We start from the raw sequence: 23,580 nt of genomic DNA on the forward strand, positions 1-23,580 counted from the left end.
CAACATTAATTCATATTTTGAATTTTTGCAAAATGTTTATTATTTTTGGGTCAAGTTTTAGGAAAATTAGAGAAAGAGAAACATAGAATTGGTTTGACGGAGAGTTGTGTTTCTTAAAAGGCGATGGTTCAAAGCGTTATAACCTTTAGATTACAAGTTAATATGAACCATCAAGCATGGCTGGGCACCCGATCACGGCAACCCTCCATTACATATGGCCTAGAGGTATGGTTGGAGCCGCAGCCCAATCACACCTACTGGTCCAAATCGCAGCAGGAGTGAGGGGACGTTTGGATTGGAGGAGTTCAAGCTGCAACAGGTTTAGAATTTGAGGCGGTGGCAACCATCCACACATTAGTATGTCTTCTTATCACACACATTGGTACGTTGTGATTATGTAACCCCCACATTTCAATAACAAGTGAATACATTTTAATACGTAACAAAGTATTTAATACGTTGTATTACTTTGTTACATACATTATATTTTTTAATGTTTGGACTCTTTCAATTAAGATGTGTAGGTTTTTAGATTGTTAACGAACAAAGATAAATGAACACAAACATGTTGATTTTTTTAAGGAACAAACATGAACACAAATATTTGTGTAACATCCTAAAGCTTTCGATATGTTTTTGACAATTGAGGAAATATGAAGGACCGAAAATATTCCTAAAATGATTAGAAACCAAAACCCCAAATACCAATACATACGACGAAAACTAGCAAGAAAAATAAGATTTGGCCATCCGTCGCGCATCGCGACGGATAAAACACATGTTCGTCGCGATACGCAAATCAAGGACTTGAAAATATATGATATTTTGGACGGTCTTGCGCTACGCGATGGACTTACCTCCTTAACCATCGCGATACGCAAAGTACCCATTAGACAATATGTAGTGGCGCGACAAATCAGCCGACAAGTAGCATATTTTCTTGACCCCCACCCCTTCGGCGATTAGAGGGGCGGCGAATATTTGTCGCATTTTTTGAAAATAATATTATTTTTAATATTTTGACCGTTAAACGGTCAAAAACTAAAAAAATATAAATAAAAAAGCAATATATACACATATACCCTCTTCTTCTCCAACCTTTTTCTCCAACATTTTTAATCTTACAAAAAAAATACCACATATCTTCTAAAAAAGAAACACCCCGAACCACCTATTCCCCCCTTTCGGAAAATACCATGCTCCGCAAAACCAACCGAATTAACCAACCAAGCCTAAACTTTCCATGGCTCAGTTTCGGCCAACACCCTACTCCGCAAAACCAACAAACCAACTTCCCGAACACCGGGAACCAACCGAACCTAAACTATATATTTCCTTTTCCCGACCCAAACTTAAACATGTACGCCAACTTCCTCAACCCCTAAAACCCCATGCCGGTGTTCGGGTCTAGCCAACCGGAGCCGGTGACGGTGCCGAAAACTCAATCGGCGCAGGCCTCTGGTTTAACCCGAAAGGCGGCCCGTAAGCATAAAAAAAAGAACCCAAGGAGCTGGCGGCGCCACGTGAATACTTAGTTTGGACGGATGAGGAAGAGGAGGAGGAAGTAGCTCTCACACAAGCTTGGATCGCCATTTCGGAGGATCCCAACTGTTTGGAAGTTATTAATATTAAACACTTATTTAACTTTATTTATTATTTATTTAAAATTAATATTAATTGTGAAAATAGTTTTAGTTTTAGCAAACTATCAAGCCGCCGGAATATTTTGGAAGAGAATACTTGAAGTTTGGTTCAAGATAAAGGGCAAACCGGCTAGAATACCGGGTTAAATAAGCGGTTCAAGCCAATTGGAATGTCATAAACCAAGATGCCAAAAATATTTTGGGATATACAGCCGATTAAAGGGACCCGGTTGGCGTAGTGGGCAAAACGACGCCAACATCCAACCTCAAGCGTTAACCAATTTCAAACTCAAGGGTAACCGGAAGGGCGGAAAGGGAAGGCATTTAAGCATTTAACTTCTTGAGAGAAACTTCGGTTTGTCCGAAACAAACCAGGGCACCCACCGTTCCGATCGCTCGAAGATCTGTCACATCATCTCGAGCTACAAAATGGTTAAAGACCTCATTTCGACAAATCGGAGCACACCTGCAACACCTTCTGATGCTGGTAACTTCAACCTCGTTGACGAAGACGAGGATGACACGGTTAATTTAGGGGACGATGACGTACAAGAATTGGCTCGATCCCCAAGTAGAGGAAGAAAAAATAATGGAAAAAATGTGGAGGGTTCGTCGTCGACACGAGCCGATATGGGGGCCCACGAAGAACTGGTCCGACTAACAAAATATGTTCAGTCATTTCGAAACCCAAAACGTGGAACGTACCGCTACATTCCAGCATAGCAATGAAACCAAAGAACGGCTTGTCGGTCTATTTGAATTGCGGCAAATGGGACGAGACTATAAGTTCCTAGTCTCAAATGGGTTTAACGAAGAGGACATATTATTGAATATATATCTTATTATTTCTTTACCATATTTATTATTAAAATATTTTTGGTTCATTCTATTTTCAAAGTTGACATTTTTAACCTAAAACTAAATATGTTATTTTTCAAGATGTTAAAAGGTGAGGTGAAACAGAGGGGTATATTGGATTGATGGTGGTGGTTTGTGGCTGTTAGGGTATAGTGGATCGATGGTGATGGTGGTAGTTTAGGTGATGGTGGTGGTTGTTGAAGATGGTGATGGTCACCGGCCGGGGACGACCTGGCGAAGTGGTGTTGCCGGAGACGTGGAGATAATGCCACGATGGCCACTGTATATAATACATACATTTTTATGTATACATTTTATACATATATTATTTTATTATAATTATAATTTAGTGTGGCCTATTGTTAATTTAACAAATTTATTTTGTTTATTTTATTCATTTTTTTAAATTAATTTTTTTTAAATAAATATGGTAAAAATATCCATTTGCTCTCATGTGCTTTGTATATGACCTAATAATTTAACAAGAAAAGTTAACTGAGTTAGGAATACAGGAGAAAACGTGATATAGTTTTTAAACATAAAAGAATATTTTATGTCATTAAATATGTTAAAAGACAGCCATTAAAAAAACATAAAAAAATAAAATAAAGGACTAATTTTGTTATTTTGTATGTAAAAAAAACTACTTATAATAATATGAAGGACCTTCTAATAGTTGGGTCAACCTAACCACACAATGATTGAGTTTAATTAGATATTTTATACCCGTTTAGTTAAATGGTATCTGTTTAGCGCGACCCACCGGGTTATATTCATTAACCCGTTTGTTTGTGTTGTTTAGATTCTGAAACCCTAACAAAATGGTTCAACCAATCCTCAAGTACGCAATACTCTTCCTTCCGTTCCGTTCAATTAAGGTATGTTTTCCATGAATCGAACAGATTATCCCTTCAATTCAATTCATGAATGATTATTGTTGGTTAATTAATGTAGAGATCTTTACTGCAATTCATTTAGGGTTGTTTGATTAAGTGTTTGTTCATTTACGTTCGTTTATATGTTGTTTTAATAATGATGATTATGATTATTATTATGTTAATGTGATTTATCTTTTGGATGGTTATATCTAATGTTTTATATTTCTAAATAAATAAATATATGTTCGTTTGTGTTCATTTGCGTTCATCTAGAAAGTTAACGAATTCGTTAATAGACGAACACGGACAAGAAATTTCATATGTGTTCGTGAACCGTTCGGTTGTCCGATAAAAGCGTAACAAAAGAACACCAACAAGGCTTCGTTCAGTTCGGTTCATTTACATCTCTATAATGCCTGACTCTTTAAAAGTCTTAACAAGTACATAACATTTATCATGATCTGAAATGTGATCGAAGAATGATTAAACATTGAAACAATATGGTTACATCATACATTTCATTCATTACATGTATGTTCATAAAAGTGATTACTGATTAAATCCATTTGCTGTTAGTAGTCTGGCAGTTATATCTTTTGTGGGATAACTAGAAGGAGATAGTGGTTTGAAAGTTTTTAATTGTTAAAAATGTTTTTTTATTTTGTTCATGAGTTGGGTATCTATCTGCTCATATGATTTTTCTTAACAGAAAGTTTCCGCTTATCATGAGTTTGGCGAAGAGGATGAAGAGAGCGAGATGCTATGTGTGCAAGACACGAGGACATTTGGTGTTGTCCCGTAAACAACACCTACCTATGTCCTACCAAGCTCTCAGAATGTACTAATTTTATTTTTCTAAAAATACTAAGTTTATGTATATTTTGCAAACAAGACCGATGATTTGAGGCATTTTTCCATCGATTGCTACAGGTAATGATTGGGGATTGGGACATGTTGTTTGTTTATCCTGTTTCTCAAGTAAGATTTGTTAAATATAAGTGTGTTTAAATCATTTTATGGTTACTTGGGACTTAATGATTATGTTTTATTGATATAAGGCATGATCCCGAAAACGAATAGCTTCTCTGTTTTAATTCCACATCATGTATATAGACAGACACTAAGCACCAAGGTATAAACAACTTTTAAACTTTTGATTATTAGAAAATTCAAACAGAAAAAACACATCTAAACGCTACATTATTACTGGTATAGGAACCGTAGCGGCTCAAGCATTGCAACTATGTGTGGGTCCCCCATTTATAGGTGGGAACCGTGGGATCAAGCACCCTTTGTTTTCCCAAGCCATATTCCAGTATCACAACAGCCTTACCCCGTGAGGCGACCCATCGCGGTCCCATCTGACGGAATGGATGCACATGCATCTGCCACTTAACCAAGATTTTGATTTTGAGGTAAAGTACCCCTTTTGTTGCAGAGAACAACTCCTTTCCAATGTGGTAGAAACATTTCAAAGTATTTGCCTATTCGGCTTAGCCCTCATATAATATAATTATAATACATCTACATATGCGCATAGTTTTAGTTTTATTATTTTTTATATATTTTTTTGATGGGTGATTTAAACTCTTTGCTATCAGTTAAATGTTTGCAGTCTATACCATTGGTTTCAAAGACTTCCACCATAATGTCTGGAACGGATGTGTCAGTTGGTTCACCAGGCTGTACATTATATTTTTCAAAATTCTTAAACCCATTTGATAAATTTAAATGTAAAACAATGGCTCTTGTAAATGTATTGTAAAACATGATTCTATTAATAATAAAACTTAATTTAGTTATGTATTTTTTTTTGTTTATGTTTATGATTCATCACATATAACTTTAATTTCTTAACTTCTATACTGGAATCAGATCATGTGTTTTAAAATATAATTTATCATTAATCTGTCATTTGTTAAATATTTATATTTACAGCAATTAAAGTATGTTATGTATATAATCATAAAAATCATACACTTAAATTATGGTTATAATTTTTTTCATAGTTTCAACATTTAAAACATCAATTTTCAAAGCATATCATGAAACCATTGTAATGTTCATTAATTAGTAGGTAGTAATAAATGTAGTCCTTAGATATAATCTTATCAGAACATGTGCTTTCTTATATCTATTTTTTACCCATGTATTACACGGGACTGAAGCTAGTAGTATATAAACAAGCGCATATTCCATTTTTTTTTTGACAAAAGTTATACATCCATTTAAACTGACTCGAGCTTTATATGAATAGAGCTCAAACTTAACATTTCATCTCATCAAAATAAAGGATCTGAACTAAGCTGTCGACTGTCGTGTTCAATTTTGAGCCCAACCTGACTAGGCTCAGCTCATATACAATCCTGGTTTTAGGTATGCTTTAAGTATAAGAAGTGGAATGTTAATTGTAATTTCTCAAGCCGTTGGACTTATCTTGTAATATTGAAAAACCTTAGGGATAATTGGTGTACCTTTGTCCTTTAAAAGCGTGAAAACCGAAGCTCTTGAATGCATAGGCTGATAAACACTGCAACTCGGGATTTCATTCCATTGTTGAAGTAACAATTCAAGGTAATAGCATTATGTTCTTTGATTATTAATTGCATATCACTTTTATTATGTCATCGATCGTTTGCATATAAATGCCGTTACTTATGAATTTAGTTAGGGTTAGGGCTATTAAATTTTGATCATAGAATATAAGTACTATTGATGATTTTGGCCAATTAAAGTTATCAGATTGCATATCATGTTGTTCGTTTAAGATGGATTGAATTCATTGTTATTGTGTTTGTAGGTTTATATGCGCTATTATTATTATTATTATTATTATCAGAATGAATCTTTACGGATTCACCCCGAGACAGCAGTGATATTGCGTTCCGGTCTTCAACTTGCAAACAACGCTCGCCATACACAATTCACACCGTTACATATTGCAGCTGCTTTGATCTTCGACCTTAATGGCGTATTCAGGCAAGCAATTATCAATGCTGGTGGTGCAGAGGCAGGTAATTACGTTTGCAGGCTTTTCAATTAAGCTTTGGAAAAGCTCCCTTCACAGCCCCCTGAATTCAATACACTTCCACAAAATGCTCCTTCTTTGAAAAAAGTGTATTGTAGCGTTAGGGCTCAACCTTTTTCTCTGGATCAGTTATTTTTAGGTCTTCTTGAAGATTCCCAAGTTGGGGATCTGTTAAAAGAAGCTGGAGTTAGTGCACCCAGTGTGAGTATTGAGGTAGAAAAGCTTAGAGGTAAACAAGTGAAGAAGGTGGAAAATGCACCCAATGTTAAAAATGAGGTAGAAAAGCTTAGAGGTAAAGAAGTGAACAATGTGGAAAGTGCTTCTGGAGATACTAATTTCCAGGCTCTTAAAACCTACGGTCGTGATCTTGTTGAGCAAGCTGGAAAGTTTGATCCTGTAATAGGGCGAGACGAGGAAATCAGGCAAGTTATTAATGTTCTATCAAGAAGAACAAAGAACAACCCTATTCTTATTGGAGAGCCTGGTGTAGGCAAGACTGCTGTTGTTGAAGGATTAGCACAGAGGATTCTAAGAGGTGATGTTCCAACTAATCTTAACAATGTACGTGTTGTGGCGTTAGATATAGGGGAAATGGTTGCTGGAGCTGCCTTTAAAGGGGAGTTTGAGGTGAGGGTGAAAACGGTTTTGAAAGAAGTGGAAGAAGCTGAAGGGAAGGTGATATTATTCATTGATGAAATTCATATGGTACTTGGAGCGGGTGGGGGTGGAACAGGAGGGTCCATGAATGTTGCAAATCTTATGAAGCCCACGTTGGCTAGGGGTCAGCTTCGGTGCATTGTTGCAACCACTTTGGAAGAATATAGGAAATATGTAGAGAAAGATACAGCCTTTGAGAGACGTTTTCAAAAGGTTTTGGTGGCTGAACCTAGTGTTCCTGACACCATAAGCATTCTTAGAGGATTGAAAAAGAGATATGAAGGACACCATGGTGTTCGGATTCTTTATCGTGCTCTTGTGGTTGCAGCTCAACTTTCAAACCGCTACATAACTGGTATGATTCATTTCTTTGATCCGTTTAAACTAGTTAACTTTATATAAATTGTTGGAATTTGTATGCAGGACGCTTTTTGCCGGAGAAAGCTATAGACCTTGTGGACGAAGCATGCGCAAATGTGAGGGTCCAGTTAGATAGTCAACCCGAAGAAATTGATAATCTTGAAAGAAAGAAGCTGCAGTTGGAGGCTGAGCTTCATGATTTTGAGAAGGAAGAAGATAAAGCAAGCAAAGCTCGTCTTGTTGAAGTGAGTTCATTAAGTTGATTGAACACTGTTAGATTTTTTTGGATGATTTTACTTATAGGGTACTAACGTAGCGTGTGGCTGGTTTTCAGGTGAAAAAAGAACTTGATGACTTGAGAGATAGACTTCAAACATTGATGATGAAGTATAAGAAGGAAAAAGAACGTGCTGATGAAATTCGCAGGTTGAAACAGAAAAGGGAAGAACTGTTGTTGTTACTACAAGGAACAGGAAGAAGATGTGATTCCACAAATGCTGCATATTTGAAATTTGGAGTAATGCAAGATTTGGAGATTGATATAGCAAGAATTGAAGGTACTGTAGGTGAAAATGTAATGCTAACAGAGACTGTGGGACCTGACCAAATTGCTAGGGTGGTGAGTAGGTTGACTGGTATACCAGTGACCACGCTACGTTATTGGTCTAGCCGACAGGTTGCATCAACGAGTAGTAGGTCAAGATGAAGCTGTAAATGTTGTAGCTGAGGCGGTTTTGAGGTCGCATGCTGGTTTGGGCCGGGCACAACAGCCAAATGGTTCATTTCTTTTCTTGGGTCCCACTGGTGTTGGGAAAACCGAGCTTGCTAAGGCTCTTGCAGAGCAATTATTTGACAATGTGAAACTTATGATTAGGATTGATATGTCTGAATACATGGAGCAATACTCTGTGTCACGGCTAATTGGTTCTCCACCGGGGTATGTTGGTTATGATCAAGGTGGCCAACTTACAGAAGCCGTGAGGAGAAAACCTTATAGTGTTATATTATTTGATGAAGTAGAAAAAGCCCATCAATCGATTTTCAACATTTTACTTCAAATGTTGGATGATGGAAGATTGACTGACGGTCAAGGCCGTACCGTTGACTTCACCAACACAATCATTATTATGACTTCCAATCTCGAAGCTGAGCATATGTTAAACGGGCTGTCAGGGAAGACCACAATGGTCAATGCTCATGAGTTGGTGATGCAGGAGGTGAAGAAACACTTTAAACCTGAGCTATTGAACAGGCTTGATCAGATAGTAGTGTTTCATTCACTTTCAATTGATCAGTTAAGAAAAGTGGCTAGACTTCAGTTGAAAGATGTGGGTGTTCGTCTAGCTGATAGCGGTGTTGCTTTGGGAGTTACAGAAACGGCTTTAAATGTCATACTAAATGAGATTTATGATCCGGTAAGCATCAAAATCTTGTTAATTATGATATATATGTATATATACATCTTACTCACCAAGTTGGTTTGACATGTAGGTATATGGTGCCCGCCCAATCAGGAGATGGTTGGAAATGAAGGTTGTGACTGAATTATCGAAGATGTTAGTTAGAGGAGAGATTGATGTAAACTCAACGGTTTATATAGATGCAGACATGAATGGTGAAGATTTGTGTTATAATGTGAAGAAAAATGGTGGATTGGGGAATGCTGCAACCGGGCACAAGTCTGATATACTGATTCAAGTCCCTACTGCACAGGCTGCGAAGAGGAGGAAGATTGAGGAGGTAGTTGATCTCGATGAAATGGGTCTGATATAAATCAAGACGCACAATTGGTCTGTTTTTAAATTGTTTTTTTTAGGTCGAGTTTTATAGGAAAAGAGAAACATAGAATTGCTTTCATGGAGAGTTATGCTTGTTAAATGGTGAAGGTTCAAACGGTTGTGATCTTTCGATTAGAGTTAAAATGAACTATCATGACTATTTCTTAATGTGTTTATTCAAAGGCACATGCTGGCTCAAATAATAGTTACGAACGAACCTAGGGCTGTTACTTGTTACAAATCACCTATAAATTATTACCAAACACACCGTGCTTTACAGTTCGTATAAAACCCAAGAAACACTCTTAGAATTCATGACTAACAAACACACCGTGCTTAACAGTTCTGTTGGGACACCAACCAATCTTTAGTAACATAAAGAACTTAAGTCACTGAATGATTTGATTTGATGACATAACTGTGACTAACAAAAGACTGTCATCAAGAGTCTTTGATAATTTTCCTTAATTGTGATGCAAATTTGGTGTATTATAATTTCCGAGTGTTTAAGCGAATACCATCCACCGTAGACAAGCTGGCTAGTTCATCATTGGAATAATTTCCAAGTTACATCAGAAAACCTGCTCTGTTCTGCACATCAGACCTCTCAGCTAATAGATTCTCATTTGTTTCCTGTTTTCTGATTAACATTTGACTCAGACTTCTGGTAAAACAAAAAAAAATGTCTGGACTCTGGTAAAACCAAAAGTGACTCTGAAAAGATCACTAGTTCTTCTGTTATTCCTAATCTTGCAGATGTGTCATCTCTACCAACTCGACTAACCAACAACAAACTCGATGGCACCAATTTCTTCGAATGGAGCAAGACCATTCGCATCTATTTGTGTAGCATCAGGAAAGCCTCAAATCTCACCTCTAATCCTCCAACAGATGAAACTCAAGATCAATGGTTGCAAAAAATAACGCTCGATTGTTCCTGCAAATCAGGAACTCTATTGATGTGTCTGTTATGTCACTCGTCAATCATTGTGAATATGTGAAAGAACTGATGGACTACTTGGAATTTCTATATTGTGGACAAAGCAATATGTCTAGAATATATAATGTTTGCAACTTGATCAATCCCTAACGGCGTGTGTGATGGGATTCAAGAAGACATATGAGGAACTAAACACACTTTCACCCCTCAGCACTGATGTACGTGTAATGCAAGCCCAACGAGAACAAATAGCAGTGATGAGTTTTCTGACCGATTTACGACCGGAATTTGATGTTGTTTGATCTCAGCTTCTAAATGAATCAACAATTCCATCTCTCCAAGAGGCATTTGCTCGAATGCTACGTCATGAAAGCATTCCACTTCCAAATCCATTAGCTCATAACAGTGCACTAGTCAGTCGAGGAGGGTTTCGTGGGAGCTCAAGAGGTCGTTATCAAAGCTGTTCACGAGGCAACTATCAAAGTAACTCACGAGGTGGTTCAACAATTATAACCTTGGTCAAAGAGATCGTACTCCCACAACCAACAATGGAAATATCGAATGCAATTATTGTCCTGAGTTTGGGCATAAAAAGACTAGCTCGAAACGCAAGAAACTCTTCTGCTCATCTAGCAGCGAACAATAATGAAGGCAACTCATAAGATGAGCAATTTATTTATCAGCCCAACGTGACTGCCCAACACAAATCCGATTGCCACATTTGCTGAAGCAGGTTAATCTACTACTACTTCCAAATAGGTCATTGATTTTGGAGCTTGTGAACACATGACTGGTAATCACAAACTCCTTTCAAATTTTCATTAACATTCACAATCATCTCACGGATGGATCAACTCCAAAAGTTCTTGATTCAAGAAGTGCAAATATTACTCCCTCAGTTCATCTGTCATCTGTGTTAAATTTACCCAATTTCCCACTCAATTTACTACCCGTTAGTAAAATCACTCGTGACTTGAATTGTAGTGCCTTATTCTATTTTGATTTTTGTATTTTTCAGGATCTGTCGACAAAACAGATAATTGGTAAAGGTCGGAAATTAGATGGCCTGGATATACTTGAAGTAACTTATAGCTTATTATTTATTATTCGATAAGCTCTTTTTAAGTGTTTGTATTAGCTTATATTCAATAAGTTGATAAGCTCTTTTTAAGTGTTTGTGTTAGCTTTATTTAGCTTATGTTAGTAAAATGACCTAAACGGGCATGGTTACATGTTATCACATAACTTATATTTTATATGTATCTACTTTGTTTTTATGAGTTATACCATCATTTTTGGATAAATTTATATCGAGGATGACGTAAAACTTCTACAAAAATACATTAATATTCAATAAACATTCATCTTGGTTTGGCTAGATCTCCTTCAATCATATCTCTAACTGCACTCATGTATAAATCATCTATTCTACGTTGTGTAATTGTGTCTTCATCTATTTCATTAATGTAACTAGATCCTCGACTATCAATACCATTATTTGAGGTGTAAGATATTTGTTGCACCTTGTTAAATCTTTCATCACATTTGTCTTTTCTTCTAATGTAATTATGAATTGCCATAAATTCTAGCACGATCTTCACTTGTGTCTCATAGGTGTAATTGACATGCATATGTTGTAATATCTCCCATCTAACCATCCATACTCCAAAAGTTCGTTCAATGACATTTCTCAATGATGAATGATGGTAGTTAAATATCTCTTTAGGTCCTCTAGGAGCACGACTAGCAACCGTTTTTCCACGACGAAAATCTGGTATATGATAACGAATGTTGGTTCCTTTATATGGAACAAGATAACCTCTAGTATTTGGATATCCAGCATCAACAACGTAATATCTATCTATAATGAATAAAATATATAGTATTTCTTATATAAAAGTTAAGTAAAACATAAGGTTTAAGCAAACATGGCCTCTTATTAATTATCCACCATTTGCCTCTTTTTAATTATGCGTCTTAATAAGTTGTTAAATCCATCATTCTTTGATCTGTTATGGTAATAGTTTCTTCAATAATTATTAATCCACCACCATTTGAGGGCAAATGAGTAACTTACATCCTTACACAAAATAAACTTCTTCACATAAGCTAAAAAACCATCTTCAAATAAGCTTCTTTAAATTAGCTTAAAAAGCTAAACCAAACACCAAGTTAAGCTTATTTTGTAAAAAAAAAAAAAGCTAAAAAAGCTATAAGCTTTGTTAAAAAAGCTAGGCCAAACACCCTCGAAACACAGACACCCTACTCTCTAACCTGTCCAAGTTCATCACCATTACAAGCACACTATCGGTTAGGTCATCCACCTATCCAAAGTCTAAAGAAATTGTGTCCCAAGTTTTCTAGTTTGTCATCTCTACAATATGACTCATGTCAGTTTGCTAAACACCAACGTGTACCTCTAAGCCCTCGAGTCAGTCAATAAATGGGCTACGCCCCCTTTTGAGTTGATCCACATGGATGTTAGGGGTCCTTGTCCTATAACTTCTAAACTAGGTTTCAAGTATTTTGTAACGTTTGTTGATGACTATTCTCGTGTAACGTGGATATATTTTATGAAATGTTGTTCTGAAGTATTTTACCATTTTTGCAACTTACATGCTAAAGTTAAAACATAGTTTCATGCATCGGTTCGTACATTACGAAGCGATAATGCTAAAGAATATCTATTAGGATCATTTCAATCTTACTTCTTGCAAAATGGGATGCTCCATGAAATCTCATTGTCGATACACCTGCCCAAAACGAAGTGGCTGAACGAAAAAACAGGCACCTCCTTGAAGTAACTAGAGCTTTGTTATTTTAAATGAATGTTCCAAAATCCTTTTGAGCATATGCAGTCTCCACGACATGCTTTCTTATTAATCACATGCCATCAGTCGTTCTCAATGAGGATATTCCATACTCTGTCATGTTTCCTATAAAACCTTTGTATCCCGTTCCTCCTAAAATATTCGGAAGCACTTGTTGTGTTCGGATACTCGTCCACATCTCAGCAAATTAGATTCAAAATCCCTTAGATGTGTCTTTGTTGGCTTAGTCGTTTACAAAAAGGTTACAAATGCTATTCTCCTACTCTTCAGCGATACCTAGTATCTCGGGATGTAGCATTTCATGAAAACGTTCCTTTCTTTACCATGCTACATATCCATCCAAGGAAGATGCTATTCTCAACGATGACAATTTTCTATCCTATCCTCTAACTATATTGCCACCACCATCTAGGGGCGGATTTATATAGTAAAAGGGTGGTTCCTCGGAATCACCCTAGTTTCGGAATAATAGTGTATTTATATGTAGAAAATATCATATGAGCCACCTTATAAATTATGAAGGAACCACCTTACTCTCAGTACAAGCTTTGGTCTAGCTGGTAATCTATTGGTTTTGTAGTTTTGTAACATGATGATCACAGGTTCAAATCCTGTTCCAAGCGGATTTTTTTGAATTTTTTTTACCAACTCAGCCTTTAGCCTTATATCAATTAGAGTTTTATAAAGTAATAAAACACACAACGGCTGCCTATATCCCCTCTTCATACTCATGCTGTTCTTCGAATCCTGTTCTTCGACCACCGCCGTTGCTTGCTACTTTTCCGGCCGACCACACACCTCTGCTTTCCTCCAATCCTCCTACCTTCTACTCTTCCTTGAAGCTCGATTGCTCGAATCCTCCCACTTTGAAGGTAAGTTTAGATTCATTTGTTAAATATTAATTGTTCTTGACTTCTTGTTAATTATTCTTTACTGTTAAGTTATTTGTTAAATTTAGTTTTACTTTGTTAGATTGTTAGTTTTAATTTGTTAGTTTATTAGTTTTTAATTTGTTAGTTTGTAATTGCTGATTTGTAGATATTATGAATATCAAGAGACATTTCCAAAGTGAATCATTGAACCTTGGATCATCATCTTCAAGTAGTAAACCGTCAAAAATAAATTTGGATGATCTTTCATGGGATCATTCCAAAAGGCAACCAATTTCATCTTATTACCCAAGTCAAAAGGATGATATATATATATATATATATATATATATATATATATTTGGAAAGGAGGTATTTTATATAATAAAAAAACAGTCTTCTCAAATACCAAGTCATTTCTAAATCTCCAAATAATCCACCAAGTGACAAAAATCATCCCGATCAAATCTTTTTTATGAGTTTGAACTCTTAACGTGTCCCACCAAGACATCAACTCAATTGGAACCAAAGAGGAAGACAACAGAAGGCCAAGCCAAGAAGCAATAAGACCCCAAATCCGATTAGCCACCGAGCACATACCGAAAACATGGTCAATAGACTCCTCATGATCATTACAGATAGGACATAAACAACTCAGAATATCTATTCCCTTACTCACCAAATTGACTCTCGTAGGAAGTCTCTTAAGCAACACCCTCCAAGCACAAATATTAACTTTTCTAGGAAGAAATTTGAACCATATTGTCTTTCGAGCCCACGATGGAAGAATAAAGTCATCAATAACCTTCCTAACACCTTTAACTATGAAATCTGTCATATCCCCAAAACTCCAAACCCATCTATCTTGAGAATCCGTTAAACTTACATGTCCTAACTCAACCATCAAATTATCAAATTGTTCACTTTCTCTTCCCCCTCTAATCTCTCTTCTCCAATTCCAAGAAACACCGTCAAAAGAATGCATTTTTGACATTAGGATGATATTAGATGGGCATATCTCTTTAGAGGTTCTTGTCAACTAACCGGGCATATCGAACTGACTCGTACCTCAAACAGCCTGGATTTTTTTATACTCGACTCTATGAAATTGAAGAATCTAAAAGTAGTGCACCACCTAAAAAAATTCTTGGATCCGCCACTGCCACCATCTCAACCGATTAGCAATCCTGCTCGGCCAGAGTCTACTCACTCTCAAACATCCGAGTCTGTCCAATAAGAATCTGCTCAAATGTCAAACACATGAGATTGTCTAACCAAAGTCTATTAAGTCCCAGGAATCCGAGCCTGTCATTCCCAAAGTGTCGAGCCGTCAACTGTCTCACAACCACCTTCAAATCCAACCAACGTCCTCCCTTTATTCAAGTATATCAAAGGCGAAACAAATCAACATCGAATAATGTTCCCAAACCAACTGATTTGCTGACAGATTTACCAAATGAATCTTCTAGAAGTAACCTCATACCGATCTTCCAATTGCCCTTCGGAAAGGTAAACGTACATGTACGTACCCCATTGCTTCATTTGTCTCATATGACAAATTATCTCAAACCTCTCGGGCATTCGTGGCAACAGTCAATTCCATTTCTACTTCCAAAACTGTAAGTGAAGCACTTGCTCACCCTGGTAGCGTAAAGCTGTGATCGAAGAAAGGGAAGCCCTCGAAGACAATGATACCTGGTCCCTTGTAAATATACCAGTCAACAAAAAGGCAACTGGCTGGAAATGGGTGTATACTGTTTAAGTTAATCCCGATGGTTCGCTTGCACGATTAAAAGCTCGGTTAGTAGCAAAAGGCTACGCTCAAACATATGGTTTGGATTATTCAGAAACTTTTTCTCATGTAGCCAAGTTATCATGTGTCTGTTTATTCAGCTCGTTAGCTGCAACATATGATTAGGGATTATATCAGCTTGATGTCAAAAATGCATTCTTACACGGAGACTTAAAGGAAGAAGTCTATATTGAGCAACCACCTGGGTTTGTTGCTCAGGGGAGGGGAGTCTGGCAAAGTGTGTAGATTAAAGAAATTTTTGTATGGGCTAAAACAATCTCCACGTGCGTGGTTTAGAAAGTTCAATACCGTGGTTACTAAATTTGGGTTAAAGAGAAGTTCGTATGACCACTCGGTGTTCTTTAAATCTTCAAAATCAGGGTATATTCTTCTAGTGGTATACAACGATGAAATTTGTATGAAGAAATTGAAAGACTTCCTTGGAGCACGATTTCAAACAAAAGATCTAGGAACACTAAAATACTTTCTGGGGAATGAAGTCTTTCGTTGCAGTAAGGGAATATGTTTGAATCAGCAAAGATGTTGCTTAGATGTATTAAGAGAATCTGGAATGATTGAAGCAAAGACTTGTGATGCACCAATGATACCAAATGCAAAGTTGAAAGCAGATGAAGGAGATATTCTAACAAATCCCGAGAAGTATAGAAGAATCATCAATAAGTTAAGCTATCCAGGCCAGATAATGCTTTTCCTGTGAGTATGGTTAGCCGTTCATGTCGTGCCCTAGAGCTACACATTGGGAAGCTATGTGTCACACTCTTAGATATCTAAAGGACGCACGAGGTGATGGAATTTTATATCAAAACAATGGTCATCATACATTAGGAGGATTTACTGATGCTGATTGTAATGGTGACCAACAAGTAGGCGCTCTACAACTAGCTATTGTGTTCTTGTGGGAGGTAATCTGGTGTCTTGGAAAAGCAAGAAACAAAGTGTTGTATCTCGTTCAAGTGCAGAATCAGAATACAGAGCCATGACACAAACTACTTGTGAACTAGTCTGGGTTCGGAATCTTCTAAGCGAAATTGGGTTTAAGCAGATACAACCAATGAACCTATGGTATGATAATCAAGCAGCTATTCATATTGCAAACAATCGTGTATTCTATGAAAGAACCAAACATATAGGAAGTGATTGTCACTTCACTCGAGAGAAACTTGAAGATTGAACAATTAAAACCCCCACGTATGGAGAGACGTATTCACTAAAGCCTTATCCGGAAGAAAAATCAGCTATATTTGTAAAAAGCTGGGCATGATTAACATATATGCTCCAGCTTAAGGGGGAGTGTTGAAGAGTATAATATTAAAGTATTGACAATTTGGATAATAAAGTATAGCAACAAGTTATCCTGCAAGTGTCTTCAATAATGTTGCACCTTGTATAGTATTATATTAGTTTTATCTAGTATAAATATGTAATGAATGTTATAGTCAAAGTGTGAAATACAAGTCTATTTCTCCCAATTCTCTGTTCTAATCTTTGTTTATAATATGTTAACTAATATCGGAAAAAATCCAATACAATAATGTCTTAACGTACAATAGGTATGTGAATCCATTTTTTCACGAAATCGATCCATGTAATCACATCCAAACATCTCGGAATCATCAATACATATCCAATTAATCATTGGTTCACCGAAAAAACAGTTTTGGATGATTAATCGATCAATTTTTTACTATTTTTCATGAAAACTGTTTTTGAGCATTTTAGGTTTTTGGCTAAACGTTTTAGGGTTTGGCTAAACGTTTTTGAGCGTTTTAGTACTTTTGCCTTTGAGTGTCTCGCGTACCTCGGCATTATTGTACAGTATCTCTACCCTAGTTTTATCTAGTATAAATATGTAATGAATGCTATAGTTCAAAGTGTGAAATACAAGTCTAGTTCTCCCAATTCTCTGATCTAATCTTTGTTTATAATATATTAACTGATATCCACTTACATTATACAAATTGTAACTTTAGGTAAAACCGCATAGACCATTATAAGTGTAATACTATAGCAAAAGTTATCACCGGTCTTTGGATCCTTGGATGCGTTAGTCCAAGCCAGAGTCAATGTGAGTTCCTCATTCGGGGTACACTTTGAACTTTACGAACTATTGCTTCGGGTTTCACTCGTTTCTTTTTTGCTTTTCTTTTTTGTGGTTTTGGGTTGTGTTTCGGGAACAAAATCCAATATCATCCCTTAAAGGTGAGAAATTTCGAATAATAATAATAATAATAATAATAATAATAATAATAATAATAATAATAATAATAATGTGTGGTAGGTTATAAGTTTATAACTTACGGAGAACACATATAGGGTTTTGTTGCCGAGTGATTTCATTCCACGTACTGTTGAGGTAACCATTCAAGGCAAGGTAATAAGATCGTGATCCTTGAAGTTTGATTGCATATCATCTGGTTTTCTTATGACATGATCGTTTGTTTAAGATGGACTGAAATACTGTTATTGTGTTAGGGTTTGCAGGTATTATTATTATTAGTATTATTGTTACTACGTACTATCTATCAGACATGAATCCTAACAATTACAACCAGAAGACAAAACAGGCATTGGCTTCAGCCAATGAACTAGCCATGAAGGCTGGCCATGCACAGTACACACCGGTACATATTGCGGTTGCTTTGATCTCTGACCCTAGTGGAATTTTCAGGCAAGCACTTATTAGTGCCGCTGGTGGTGGTGCGGGAATAGGTGATTCAGCCGACAGGGTTTTCAATCAAGCATTAAAAAGACTCCCTTCCCAATATCCTAAACCTGCTATTACTCCAGCAACTTATTCTACAACTAAAGTGCTTAGTCATGCTCAAAGTTTACAAATATCACATGGGGACAGACATTTAACTGTGCATCAGTTGATATTAGGTCTTCTTCAAGATTCCCAAATTGAGAATCTTTTAAAAGAAGCTGGTGTTAGTGCATCCCGGGTGAGAACTGAGGTAGAAAAGCTTAGATCAGGTGAACAAGGGAAGAAGGTGCAAAGCGCTACCAGATGTCGAAGTTTCCAGGCTCTTAATGCCTACGGTCTTAAAGGCTACGGTCTTAAAACCCACGGTCTTGAAACCCACGGTCTTGAAACCTACGCTCGTGATCTTGTTGAGCAAGCTGGAAAGTTTGATCCTGTAATAGGGCGAGATGAGGAAATCAGGAGAGTGATTAGGATTCTATCAAGAAGAACAAAGAATAACCCTGTTCTTATTGGGGAGCCTGGTGTAGGCAAGACTGCTGTTGTTGAAGGTTTAGCACAGAGGATTCTAAGAGGTGATGTGCCAAATAATCTTAGCGATGTGCGCGTTGTGGCATTAGATATGGGGGCGTTGGTTGCTGGAACCAAATACAGAGGGGAGTTTGAGGAAAAGTTGAAAGCGGTTTTGAAAGAAGTGGAGGAAGCACAAGGGAAGGTGATATTATTCATTGATGAGATTCATCTTGTTCTTGGAGCGGGTCGAGTCGAAGGGTCCATGCTGCTAATCTTTTCAAGCCCATGCTGGCTAGGGGGCAGCTTCGGTGCATTGGTGCAACCACTTTGAAAGAATATAGGAAATATGTGGAGAAAGATGCAGCCTTTGAGAGACGGTTTCAACAAGTTTTGGTGGCCGAACCTAGTGTTCCTGACACCATAAGCATTCTTAGAGGATTGAGAGAGAGATATGAAAGCCACCATGGTGTTCGGATTCTTGACCATGCTCTTGTGATTGCAGCTCAACTTTCAAGCCGCTACATAACTTGTATGATTCTTTTCTTTGATTGGTTTTAATATAATATAACCTGTCATTATGAGATTATGTAGTAGTAAACTAGTAATTTATTGGAATTTGTTTGCAGCACGTTTGTTGCCAGATAAGGCTATTGATCTTGTGGATGAAGCATGTGCAAATGTGAGGGTGCTGTTGGATAGTCAGCCTGAAGAAATTGATAATTTGGAAAGGAAGCGGATGCAGCTGGAGGTTGAGCTTCATGCTTTAGAGAAGGATAAAGATAAAGCGAACAAAGCTCGTCTTGTTGAAGTGAGCTTTTTAAGCTGATAGCAGAGTCTTATGATTTTTGGTTAGTTTTTAACCATATTGTGCCATTCTTTTAGGTGATAAAAGAGCTTGAAGACTTGACAAATAAGCTTCAGCCATTGATGATGGAGTATAAGAAGGAACAAATACGCATTGATAAAATACGCGGGCTGAAACAAAAAAGGGAAGAACTTTTGGTGGAATTACAACAAGCAGAAAGAATATATGATTTAGCAAGAGCTGCAGAACTGAAATATGGAGCCGTTCAAGAAGTGGAGACAGCTATAACAAATATTCAAGTTAATTCAGGTGAAAATGTAATGCTGACAGAGATGGTTGGACCTGACCAGATTGCTGAAGTGGTGAGCAGGTGGACTGGTATAGCTGTGTCGAAGCTCGGGACCATTGAGAAAAAGAGGCTTATTGATCTTGCCGACCGATTGCATCAACGAGTTGTAGGCCAAGATCAAGCGGTTAGTGCTGTAGCTGAGGCGGTTTTGAGGTCGCGTGCTGGTTTAGGACGTGCACAACAACCAACTGGTTCTTTCCTCTTCTTGGGACCCACTGGTGTTGGGAAAACCGAGCTTGCTAAGGCTCTTGCAGAACAGTTATTTGATGATGAGAAACTTATGATTAGAACGCCCTGCTTGCGGTGCGCGCATATAATGTATATATGTGTGAACCCTCGGGTGGGCAAAAGTAAAATTGCACTAATTTTGACGTTATTTTACTAATCTCGTGAAAATAACGTTAAAAGTGGCGGAAGGTTAATCAGGCATCATGTGGTGGCGTTGATAGCCGAAAGACAAGGGCACATGCACCGATCAGCCGGTGTCCCGATGATTGAGTGCTATGTGCCTTATGTCCAAGGCTTGATGCAAAACTACTATCGAGCCGGGGGTCTCACCGGAAGCAGCCTCTCTATCCCTATGGGATAGAGGTAAGGCTGTCTACATCTTACCCTCCTCAGACCCTACCATAGCATTGCTATTGGTGGGATATACTGAGTACGATGATGATGATGATGATGATGAAACTTATGATTAGGTTAGACATGTCTGAATACATGGAGCAACACTCTGTGGCCCGGCTAATCGGTGCTCCACCTGGATATGCTGGTCATGAAGAAGGCGGCCAACTTACAGAAGCTGTGACGAGAAGACCTTACAGTGTTGTGTTATTTGATGAGGTAGAGAAAGCTCACCAATCCGTTTTCAACATTCTTCTTCAAATGCTGGATGATGGAAGGCTGACTGACGGTCAAGGCCGCACAGTTGACTTCACCGACACGGTCAACATCATGACTTCCAATCTCGGTGCTGAACATATGTTACAAGGGTTGTCAGGGAAGACCACAATGGCCAAAGCTCGCGAAATGGTGATGCAGGAGGTGAAGAAACACTTTAAACCCGAGCTGTTGAACAGGCTTGATGAGATTGTGGTTTTCGACCCGCTTTCTCATGATCAGTTAAGAAAAGTTGGTAGACTTCAGTTGAAAGATGTGGCAGTTCGCCTTGCTGACAGGGGTATTGCTTTGGGAGTTACAGAAGCAGCTTTAGATGTTATTTTGAAAGAGAGTTATGATCCGGTGAGCAAAAAAATATTGTTGGTATTGATATTTATATATCGTACTAACCTGGCATTTGATTTGACATGCAGGTGTACGAGGCACGCCCGATTAGGAGATGGCTAGAAAGGAGGGTTGTGACTGAATTGTCAAAGATGTTACTTAAAGAAGAGATAGATGAAAACTCAACAGTGCACATTGATGCAGGCATCAACGGTGAAGAATTGAGTTACGTTGTGGAGAAAATGGTGAATCGGGTAATGTTGCGACCGGGCATAACTCTGATATACTGATTCAAGTCCCTACCGCACAGGCTGTGAAGAAGAGGAAGATTGAGGTAATTGATGTCGATGTTATTGATGTTGATGAATAACCAGGAAGCACAATTGCTCTATTTTTATTTAATCCGTTTATGTTTTGGATGTTTAGTTAAGCTTTCAACATTAGAGACACTTGTTAGGGAATATTTTCAAATTGTTCATTATTCTTGGTCGAAGTTTTTGAAAAAATAGAGAAAGAGAAACATAGAATTGGTTTAATGGAGAGTTGTGATTCTTAAATGGTGATGGTTCAAAGGGTATAACCTTTAGATTACAAGTTAAAATGAATCATCATGACTATTCGTTATGTGTCCACTCATGATGATTTAAATGGTAATTATTAACGAACCATTGTGATTCTTCGATAGGGTTCTGAGTAGGGTGCAAACGAGCCGAGCTACTCTAAATCGAATCGATGAAAAGCTTGAAACGAGCTGACCATTTTAAAGCTCAAGCCAAGCCCGAGCCTCAAATAAAGCTTGGGTCATGTTATGGTAGGCAACAACGGAGTGTCTTTTTGCCTTTTGCATCACACACATTGGTAAGCGGTACTTATGTAACACCCACATTTTTAATAACAAATTAATACCGTCTAATGCATTAGTTTTATTAAATAGTTCCAAGGCTTCACATTTTGGTTTATATTTAAGCGGAAGTAAATCAAAAGGTAATTGATATAAAAGTTTCAAACAGAACGTTATACTTGAGTGGCTTCAAAATTAAAAATATGAATTTACATAAGAACGTATAAAACTCACAAGACACTAATTTAAGAATGGGTGTACTCATTTGCCCTACATGTGGCGTACTGAACGCCCATGGGCGTACCCATACGCCCCCAACAACCCAGACTTACAGTTTTTGATATAAAAGTTTCAAACAGAACGTTATACTTGAGTGGCTTCAAAATTAAAAATATGAATTTACATAAGAACGTATAAAACTCACAAGACACTAATTTAAGAATGGGTGTACTCATTTGCCCTACATGTGGCGTACTGAACGCCCATGGGCGTACCCATACGCCCCCAACAACCCAGACTTACAGTTTTTGATGGTTTTAACTTGATACATCAATCCATTGTGTTCCATACCATAACAAATATGTATATAGGAAGGTTCCTTATGATTTTGCATTTGATACATGCATTCGTATAAAACAGAAATCTTTTATTTGAAGCCTGGAAATTTTGACCCGTTTAATATCTTTCAAGGTTAAGAGCAAGTAGTGGCAAGAAGTCATGACATACCAATAAAAAGGTATAAACTCATTTAAATCTGCTAACTCGATACATGTTGATTCTACTTTCTTTGTCTTGTTGGCCCCTTGCTACTTCCAACAAGTCAAAAATAGCCAAAGAACACAGTTGCATAATCCACTATTATATGGTCACTTAACACCATTTTATTTTTCCAACAACTTTCATTTATGCATAATAGAGCATTTTAAGTCATCTGTTCCCATTTAAATGGCTACAATACAATATGAGCCTTTCAGTTGTTTTTATTCGCTGGCCCGTTAGAAAATCTCAAAATTATGTTATCCACAGTATCCAAATTTATGCATTCTAACAAATATAAACATAACTTATGATGTGTTATAAACATCAATAAACACCAAATTTATCAAAATTTTCAAGATCTGGGGTTCTAAGGCTTACTTCATCAGGACCTCCACTTACACCATTCCATAAATTCAACATTTCATGGTTTCTAATCATCAAAGCTATGAATCACCATAATAAACATAAATTTCAGGAAATTAGATCAAACACACAAAGAAATCAATCTAGCAGCCAAATAAAGGAATTAGGGCTAACCAAAACTTATCCAAAATGATTGTGAAAGTTAATATCAGAAAAGGAAGATGCAGAATATATGGGATAGGTGGCTTTTACAAATGAAGTCCAAATTATTATATATATAGTAATTTTCAACTTTTTAAGCTTAAAGGGTTGTATCCACTTTCTTGAGATTAATGAGTTGTAACCCTAGCTTAAGGGGTTGTACCTTTACTTC

At 37.2% G+C, this 23,580-nt stretch overlaps 2 pseudogenes across 2 annotated transcripts; both read left to right on the plus strand.

Annotated features, from left to right (window-relative positions):
* Positions 1-3,726: 3,726 nt before the first annotated feature.
* On the plus strand, positions 3,727-10,353 carry LOC143548513 (chaperone protein ClpB1-like; annotated as a pseudogene). The gene is made up of 5 exons (XR_013137967.1): positions 3,727-5,953; positions 6,180-7,419; positions 7,488-7,669; positions 7,759-8,839; positions 8,916-10,353. The product of XR_013137967.1 is annotated as a chaperone protein ClpB1-like (transcript).
* A 7,830-nt stretch (positions 10,354-18,183) lies between these two features.
* On the plus strand, positions 18,184-22,367 carry LOC143548514 (chaperone protein ClpB1-like; annotated as a pseudogene). The gene is made up of 6 exons (XR_013137968.1): positions 18,184-19,398; positions 19,496-19,677; positions 19,752-20,326; positions 20,722-21,262; positions 21,334-22,109; positions 22,229-22,367. The product of XR_013137968.1 is annotated as a chaperone protein ClpB1-like (transcript).
* Positions 22,368-23,580: the final 1,213 nt, after the last annotated feature.

This window comes from Bidens hawaiensis, unplaced genomic scaffold (assembly GCF_021521415.1).
Source record: "Bidens hawaiensis isolate Kalapana, Puna unplaced genomic scaffold, B.hawaiensis_p1.1 tig00015188_1, whole genome shotgun sequence".
In the NCBI taxonomy this organism is placed as follows: Eukaryota; Viridiplantae; Streptophyta; class Magnoliopsida; order Asterales; family Asteraceae; genus Bidens; species Bidens hawaiensis.